This window comes from Ursus maritimus (genome assembly GCF_017311325.1).
Source record: "Ursus maritimus isolate PB19 chromosome X unlocalized genomic scaffold, ASM1731132v1 scaffold_X1, whole genome shotgun sequence".
NCBI classification, from domain to species: Eukaryota; Metazoa; Chordata; class Mammalia; order Carnivora; family Ursidae; genus Ursus; species Ursus maritimus.
Window position 1 is genome coordinate 76,850,135 of NW_024423319.1, and position 9,487 is coordinate 76,859,621.

General features: G+C 44.8%; 1 pseudogene; it reads right to left on the minus strand.

Moving 5' to 3' along the window:
* The window catches only part of LOC103674307, a 74,817-nt pseudogene that overhangs the window by 8,579 nt on the left and 56,751 nt on the right, over window positions 1-9,487 (minus strand).

Here is a 9,487-nt window from a genome sequence, read left to right on the forward strand (position 1 = left end):
TTTTTTTTTTTTTTTTTTTGGAAGGTTGTTTATCACTGACTCAATCTCTTCATAATCAATTGGCCTGTTTAAAAAATCAATTTCTTCCTGTTTCAGTCTTGGTAGTTTATAGGTTTCCAGGAAGTCCTCCATCTCTTCCAGATTGCTTAATTTATTGGCATAAAGCTGTTGGTTAGAGTTTCTAATAATCCTTCCAATTTCATTGGTGTTGGTTGTGACCTCTCCTTTTTCATTCATAATTTTATTAATTTGGTTCCTTTCTCTATTCTTTTGGATAAGTCTTGCGAGTGGTCTGTCAATTTTATTAATTCTCCAAAGAACCAGCTTCTAGTTCTGTTGATCTGCTCTACTGTGCTCCTGGTTTCTAATTCATTGATTCCTCCTCTAAACTTGGTCAACTGCTTCATCGTGTGTGGATTAGGCCTGTCTCCCTGCTGCTCTTCCAGCTTCTTGAGTTGAGAATATAAAAACAGCATTTTAGATTTTTCTATTCTTTTGAGTGAGGCTTGGATGGCTATGTATTTCCCCCTTAGGACTGCCTTTGCAGTATCCCATAGGTTTTGGACCATTCTGTTTTCATTCTCGTTGGTCTCCATGAAATGTTTAAATTGATTTTTGATTTCTTGGTTTATCGAGTCATTACTGAGCAGGATGGTTCTTAGTCTCCATGTGTGAGTTTCTTCCAAATTTTTCCTTGTGGTTGAGTTCCAATTTCAAACTGTTGTGGTCTGAGAATATGCAGGGAATAATTTCAGTCTTTTGGTATCAGTTGAGACCTGTTTTGTGACCCAGAACATAGTCTATTCTAGAGAATGTTCCATGGGCATTAGAATACAATTAGTATTCTTTGGTTCTGGGGTGTAGTGTTCTATATATATCCATGAGGTCCAACTCGTCTAGTATGGCATTCAAAGCTCTAGTTTCTTTGCTGATTTCTTGCTTAGGTGATCTGTCTATTGCTGATAGTGGAGTGTTGAGGTTTCCTACTATTAGTGTATTTTTTATCTATATGTGTCTTTATTCTGGATATGAGTTGGCTTGTTTATCTTGCTGCTCACCTGTTGGGGGCATAGATATTTATAATTCTCATATCTGCTTTTTGAATACATCCTTTAAGAATAATAGAGTGCTCTTCTGCATCTCTAACTGTAGTCTTTAGATTAAAATCCAATCTGTCTGATATGAGAATTGCTACCCCAGCTTTCTTTTGAGGTCCATTGGCGAGAAAGATGGTATTCCATCACTTTACTTTCAGTCTGAATGTATCTTTAGGTTCAAAATGAGTCCCTTGTAGACAGCAAATGGATGGGTCATGTCTTTTTATCCAATCTGCAACCATGTTGCATTATGGGAGCATTTAGGCCATTTACATTGAGACTGATTATTGAGAGATATGATTAAAATCATATGATGCCATGTTGCCATTAAAGCCTTTGTTTTGGTTGTGACTTTCTTTTCTGTATCACTCGTGGGGCCTTTTTACTTTTATAGAACCCCCCTTAATATCTCTTTTAGGGCTAGTTTTGTGGTTATGAAATTGGTCAATGACTGGCAATTCTGGAATGTTCTTTATTTTTCCATCAATTCTGAATGACAACCTTGCTGGATAAAGGATCCTTGGCTACATGTTTTTCTCTGAAAGAGCTTTAAAAATGCCCCCCCAACCCATTCTCTCATTCCATGTCTGTGTAGACAGGTCTGACGTAATTCTGATACCTTTGCCTTGGTACATGAGAAATTTCTTTGCCCTGGGTGCTTTCAATACTGTATCCTTGGATCTCATATTTGCGAAATGCACTATGACGTGTCATGGCATTGGTTTGTCGTGGTTGAGCTTGGGAGGGGTCCTCTCTGACTCTTGGACACGAATGTTTGTTTCCCTTGCTAGATTAGGGAAGTTTTCAACTACAATTTGTTCAACTATCTCTTCTAGACCTCTGCTTTTCTCCACCCCCTCGGGGATGCCAATGATTCTGACACTGGAACGTTTCATTGAGTCAGTAATGTCCCGTAACCTACATTCTTGAGCATGGATCTTTTTGAGTCCAGATTCTATTTTAGCTTTCTCTTCTACTAACCCATCCTCCAATTCGCTGATACGTTTTTCTGCCTCATTCACCATGGCCGTCAGAGCCTTTAGTTTTGACTGCATTTGGCTCTTAGAATTTTTAATTTTTTCCAGATTTTCTCTCATTTCCACCCTTAGAGATTCTATATTCTTATTAACATTTTCGTTAATACTTTTTTCAAGTCTACACATCATCTTGTCCATTGTTACTCTGAATTCCATTTCTGATAATTTGGTCATATCCATATCCATTAGTTCTGTGGCAGCGGCCACAGACTCATTGTCTTTTCTTTGCTGGCGGGGGATTTCTCCTTCTCTTCATTCTGATGAGAAGAGGTTGTGGGGTTGTCTAGAGCCCAAATTATTGACTAGGACACAGGCCGTGCGCCCTTGTTTTCTAGGGATCTTAGGGATGTGGGCTTCTTGATTTTTCAGCCTTCCCTCTGGGGGAGGGGCCTGCTGCGCCGATACTCAGGCAACCCTGTTTGGGTAGAGTCTCCGTGTCCCCTGTGAGGGGGATGGGTGTGGGCACACTGTGAGCCCTTATTTCCATGCTTTTTTTCTCTGGCGGCTTTCCCTGGCGGATTGCTGTGCTTCTTCTGAGAGTCAGAGCAGCAGTGGCCGAATCTCAGCCTCTGTCTCAGAACAGAGGGATTGCAGACTGTTCTCCACTGATGTTCTGGCCAATTTAATTCTGTCTTTTTTGGTGCTGCTCAATGCAGTAGCGTCCTGGGATGTGCGCCCCACACCCGGTGTTCCAGCCCTCACTTCCAGGACCAGCTTGTCTCTGTTCTTTGTGTTTCTAACACCGCCAGCCGCCAGCTGCCTGCCTCCCCAGAGAGCTCCCAGAGGTCCTTGTCTCAAGTCTGTTTCTAGTGAGCCCACTGGAGCTCTGTTTCAGTCTGGTGGTGCGCGTTCCCCAGCTCACGGTTTCAGTCTGCTCTCTCGCGGGTGCCGGTCCGCAAGTCTGCCTGCTCCCCAGTGCAAGTGGCTACCGCTTCCTCGCGTCCGAACTCGGCGGCTCCCTCCCCCTTCTGTTTATCTTCCGATATCTGTGCGCGGTTCACGGCTCCCTGCTTCGTACCTCAATACTCAGCGCTGGAGATGTTCATTTGTAGAGATCCAGATGTATCTTCCTGCGTCTCGGGCTGATTCCGTGGATGTTCAGGCTGGTCTGGTACCTATCCAGCTTGACTCAGGGGACCGGCTGAAAAAGTGGTCCCCTACTCCTTCACCATCTTAACTCCGAGGGTCAAAGCTCTTATTTCTGTGTTGATTTTCTGCTTAGATGATCTGTCTATTGTGGAGAGTGGAGTGTTTATTATTAACATATTCTTATCTGTATGTTTCTTTACTTTGGTTATCCGTTGGCTTATGTAGTTGTCTGCTCCCTTGTTGGGGGCATAGATATTTATAATTTTTAGGTCCTCTTGTTGGATATACCCTTTAAGAATAATATATTGTCCTTCTATATCTCACATCACAGTCTTTAGCTTAAAATCTAATTTGTCTGATCTGAGAATTGCTACTTCCCTTTCTTTTGAGGTCCATTGGCATGAAAAATGGTTCTCCATTCCTTCATTTTCAGTCTGGATGTATCATTAGTTTCAAAGTGAGTAGACAACATGTAGATGGGTCATGTCTTTGTATTCAATCTGCAACCCAGTGACATTTTATGGGAGCATTTACGCCATTCACATTCAGAATGATTACTGAGAGATACGATTTTAATGTCCTCATGTTGTCTGTGAAGTCATTGTTTCTATAGATTGTCTCTCTTAATTTCTGTTCTGTATCACTCTTGGGGTCTTTCTTCTTTTATGGAATACCCCTTAATATTTCTTGCAGGGCCAGCTTGGTGGTCACATATTCTTTCAGTTTCTGTTGGTCTTGGAAGCTTCTTGTCTCTCCATCCATTCTGAATGACAGCCTTGCTGAATACAGTGTCCTTGGCTTCATGTTCTTCTCATTTAGTACTCTGAATATGTGTTGCCAGCCCTTCTGGCTTGCCAGGTCTCTGTGGACAGGTCTGACATTATTCTGATAGTCCTCCCACTATACATAAGAAATCTCTTCCCCTCACTGTTTTCAAGATCTTTTCCTTGGATCAAAGATTTGCAAATTTTACTACTATAAGTCATAGTGTTGGTCTGTTCTCATTGATCTTGGGAGGGGTCCTCTCTTTCTCTTGGACACAAATGCTTGTTTCCTTCACCAGATTAGGGAAGTTCTCAGCTATGATTTGCTCAAAAATATCTTCTAGACCTCTCTCTTTCCCCATCCCCACAGGGATTCCCAATAATTCTGATACTGGAACATTTCATTGAGTCAGTAATCTCCTTCAGCTTAGTTTTTGGAAATTGGATTCATTTATCCCATGCCACCTCATTTTCCTTCTTTTCCATCATGTTATCCTCTAACTCACTAATTCGTTCTTCCACCTCATTTACCCTTGCAGTCAGAGCATCCAGTTTAAACTGCATTCCATTCATAGCATTTGTAAGTTCTGCCAGATTCATTCTCATTTCAGCCCTTAGAGAGTCTATATTTTTGTTAATATTTTTCTCAAGCCTATACATCATTTTGATAATTGTTACTCTGAAATCCATTTCTGACATCTTGGTTATATCCATATGCATTAGTTCTGTGGCAGAGGCTACAGTCTCTCCTTCTTCCCTTTGTTGGGGGTTCCTCCTCTTTGTCATTCTTATGAGGTGCAGTTGCGGGAATGTACAGGGTCCAAATTATTGACCAGGACCCAAGCAAGATGCACCTCTTTTATAAGGACCTTAGGGATATGGGCTTCTTGTTCTTCCAGCCTGCTATCTGGAGGAGCAGCCTGCTGCACTGAAACTCAGGCAACTCTGTTTGAGCAGAGTTGCCCTTCCCCCTGTGTGTGGGGGATGCACTCAGTGAGTACTGGTTTTGGGGGTCTTTTGTTCTCTGGTGGTTTTCCCTGGAAGCTTTTGTGTCTTTTCTGAGAGTCGGAGCAGAAGTGTCTGCATCCAAATCTCTGTCTCAGAACACAGAGATCACAGCCTCCTCCTCATTGAGCTCTCCAGGTCACAGTGACTCCGTTTCTGTCGTTGCTGCTAAAAACCCATAGCATCCTGGGTTGTGCTCCCCACAGCTGCTCTCCTAGTCCTCGCACCCAGGGCTGGGCACATCTCTGCCCTTTGTGCTTCTAAAACCACCAGTCACCCCCGGTTCACATGTGAGCTCCAGAGCTCCAGGTTTCAGTCTGGGGGGCAGTGTCCTAAAGACCTTTCCATGCTGCTACTGGTCTGCAAGTCTGTGTCTGCTCCCCAGTGTGGGAGGCTTTTGCCTTCCTGGCACAAGTTCACAGATGCTCCCTCCCCCTTCCGTTTGTCTTCCAATATCTGACCGCAGACTCTCTGCTCCCCACTTCATACCTCGAGACCAAGCACTGGAGAAGTTCTGTTTGTAAAGATCCATATATATCTTTTTACATCTCAGCCTGATTCTATGGGTGTTTAGAATGGTCTGATAGATATCCAGTTCGTTTCAGGAGACCAGTGGAAATAGGGTCCCCTACTCTTCTGCCATCTTTCCCCTCTCATTGCCACCAGGTATTATATGCAAGTGATGAATCACTAAATTCTACCCCTGAAACTAATAGTACACTACATGTTAACTAAATTGAGTTTAAATTTTTAAAAAATTAAAAAGACATCTCAAGCTGCTAATGCATAAAAATTTCTTTAGAATAATCTTATTTTGTTCCTGAAAAGTCGCCTCCCAAAGTGTCAGTTTTTCCACTTCCAGTTTGCCTATAAGCAAAGCATGTAGCCATTCCACTTCAAATATAGTTTCCACTAGTGGCCTCCCTGTAAACCTGTAAACCATTTCATTAGGAGCTGAGTCATCAAAGTTTTAATAAAATGAAATGTTTGGTTCTCTAGGTACCTTGTTAAATCTACTTTTTGTTTTGGCTCATGTATCATCACAACATCTTTACTAGGGATTTTGATTACATCAAGATCTTTCATTGAAGTTCCTTTTTTATTAAATAGTCATTTTCTTACACAAACACATATCCTATGTTCAACAGTAGAATCTGTTGTTGTTAACGGTCTATAATCCAAACTTCCTCCATAATCTCTGATCAGTCACATAAGTTCATAGTTTGGCTTTGTAACATCAACATCCCAGTCTCACTCTCTCTCTCTCTTGCTCTTATTTTTCCCGCTAAGTTCTTACTATTGTAGTCTCCTTTCTTTCCTTTTTTCCCCTTTCTTTGTAATTTTTCTACTTTTCTCACACAATTAGATATTCTAGGTTGAGGGGGTCCAAATTCCTTTTTTTGCAGCGTGAACTGGATATATATGTGAAATACTGCCATCGTGTTGTGCAGAGGAAGACTGCTCAGGAAGCTAACTAGGCTGTGCATGTGTGGAACCAACCACTTTGTTATCTCTTGGAGGAGAGTCATTCATAATAGAAACCACAGTCTGACGATTCTTAAGAATTTTGTTTAATTTGGCTGATGATGGTGGAGGTAGAGATGTTCTGTAATGGGTTCAATTTCCTCATCAGTTACAAGGTTAGGGTTAACTGGAAAGGCTTCCTCTCACACCATACACATAGATAAACTCCAAATGGATGAAAGACCTTGATGTGAGACAGGAATCCATCAAAATCCTAGAGGAGAACATAGGCAGCAACCTCTCTGACATCGGCCACAGCAACGTTTTTCAAGACACAACTCCAAAGGCAAGAGAAACAAAAGATAAAATGAGCTTGTGGGACTTCATCAAGATCAAAAGCTTCTTCACAGCCAAGGAAACAGTCAAAAAAACTAAGAGGCAGCTCATAGAATGGGAGAAGATATTTGCAAATGACACAACAGATAAAAGACTGGTATCCAAGATCTACAAAGAACTTCTCAAACTCAATACACAAGAAACAAATATACAAATCATAAAAAAGGCAGAAGATATGAGAAGACACTTTTCCAATGAAGACATACAACTGGCTAACAGACACATGAAAAAATGTTCCAAATCATTAGCCATCAGGGAAATTCAAATAAAAAACACATCAAGATACCACCTTATGCCAGTTAGAATGACAAAAATTGACAAGGCAGGAAACAACAAATGTTGGAGAGGATGTGGAGAAAGGGGATTCCTACTACACTGTTGGTGGGAATGCAAGTTGGTACAGCCACTCTGGAAAACAGTGTGGAGGTCCCTTAAAAAGTTAAAAATTGAGCTACCCTATGATCCAGCCAGTGCACTACTGGGTCTTTACCCCAAAGATACAGACGTAGTGAAGAGAAGGGCCATATGCACCCCAATGTTCATAAAAGCATTGTCCACAATAGATAAATTGTGGAAGGAGCCAAGATGCCCTTCAACAGATGACTGGATTAAGAAGATGTGGTCCAGGGAGGAGTAGGGGTCCCCTTTCTCAGCTGGTCCCCTGAGTGGAGCTGGATAGGTACTGGACTATCCTGAACACACACGGAATCAGCCTGAAACATAGGAAGATACACCTGGACCTATACAAATGCACATCTCCAGCACTGATTACTGAGGTAAGAAGTGGGGTGCCGTGAATCCGCAAACAGATATCAGAAGATAAATGGAAGGGGGAGGGAGCCTCCGTGCACAGGAGCTGGGAAGCGGTAGTCACGTGCACTGGGGAGCGGGCGGACTCGCGGACCAACACCCACAAGAGAGCAGCCTGAGACCGGAAGCCTGGGAACGCACACAAGCAGTCTGAAAACCAGAGCTCCAGATTGTGTGCAAATCACACTGAAATGGAGCTCCGGAGTGTGCTTGGGGTAGTATGGCGGCTGGCGGTGTTAGAAACACAAAGGACAGAGATGTGCTGGCCCTGGAAGTGAGGGCTGGGACGCCGGGTGTGGGGCGCACATCCAGGGATGCTAGAGAGTTTAGCAGCACCAAAAGAAACAGAGTTAAAGAGGCCAGAAGGGCTCAGTGGCGAGTGGACTGTGATCTCTCTGTTGTCAGACAGAGGCTGGGATTCGGCCGCTGCTGCTCTAACTCTCAGAAGCGGTACAGCAGGGGAGCCACCGTGTTAGGTGCCGGAAGCGGTAGCCACTTGCACGGGGGAGCGGGCAGACTCACGGATGGCACCCGCAAGAGAGCGGATTGAGACCGGATAGCCGGGAGCACGCGCCACCAGGCATCTTGCGGAATACCGGAATCCCGGTGCGCTCACTGGATCCAGACTGAGACCAGGAGATCCTGTAGCGCGCAGGGTGTCTGGCAGCTGACGGGCCACCTGCACGGGGGAGCGGGCCGACTCGCGGTCGGCACCCGCGGAACAGCAGACTGAGACCCTGAACTGGGAGCGTGCACCACCAGGCTTCTCACGGAACTCCAGAATCCCGGTGTGCTCACAGGAAATAGACTGAGACGCGGAGATCCAGGAGCGCACGGGGGCGGCTGGCGGCTGGTGGCTGGTGGTGTTAGAAACACAAAGGACAGAGACGCGCCGGCCCTGGAAGTGAGGCCTGGGACGCCGGGTATGGGGCCACATGCCCGGATGCTGCACGGTTGAGCAGCACCAACAGAAACAGAGTTAAAGTGGCCAAAACATCAGTGGAGAACAGGCCACAATCCCTCTGCTCTGTGACAGAGGCTGAAACTTGGCCGCTGCTGCTCTGACTCTTGGAAGAGGCACAGCAAAACGCCAGGGAAAGCCACCAGAGAACAAAAGCCTGGAAATACCGGCTCACAGTGTGCCCATCCTCATCCCACCTCCCAGAGAACACGGAGACTCTACCCAAACAGGGTTGCCTGAGTATCGGCGCGGCAGGCCCCTCCCCCGGAACACAGAAGGCAGGCTGAAAAATTAAGAAGCCCACAACCCGGGGCTCCTGGGTGGTACAGTCATTGAGCGCCTGTCTTCGGCTTAGGGCATGATGCCACATTCCAGAAAGGAGTCCCTCATCGGGCTCCTCCGCTGGGAGCCTGCTTCTTCCTCTCCCACTCCCCTGCTTCTATTCCCATTCTTGATGACTGTCTGTCTCCCTCTCTCAGATAAATAAATAAATAAAATCTTTAAAGAAGAAGCCCACATCCCTAAGATCCCTATAAAACAAGGGGCACGGCCTGGGACTCAGTCAATAATTTGGGCTCTGGACAACCCCGCAACCTCTCCTCATCAGAATGACAAGAAGGAGAAGCCCCGCACAGCAAAGAAAAGACAGTGAGTCTGTGGCCTCTGCCACAGAAATAATGGATATGGATGTAACCAATTTATCAGAAATGTAACCATACAGTACATCCCGATTTCTGATGTAGGCTCGAGTATTCATTAGTTGGCGTATAACACCCAGTGCACCATGCAAGCGGCCCTCCGTTACTACCCATCACCAGTCTATCCCATTCCCCACGCCCTCCCTCCTCGATTCCCTCAATTTGT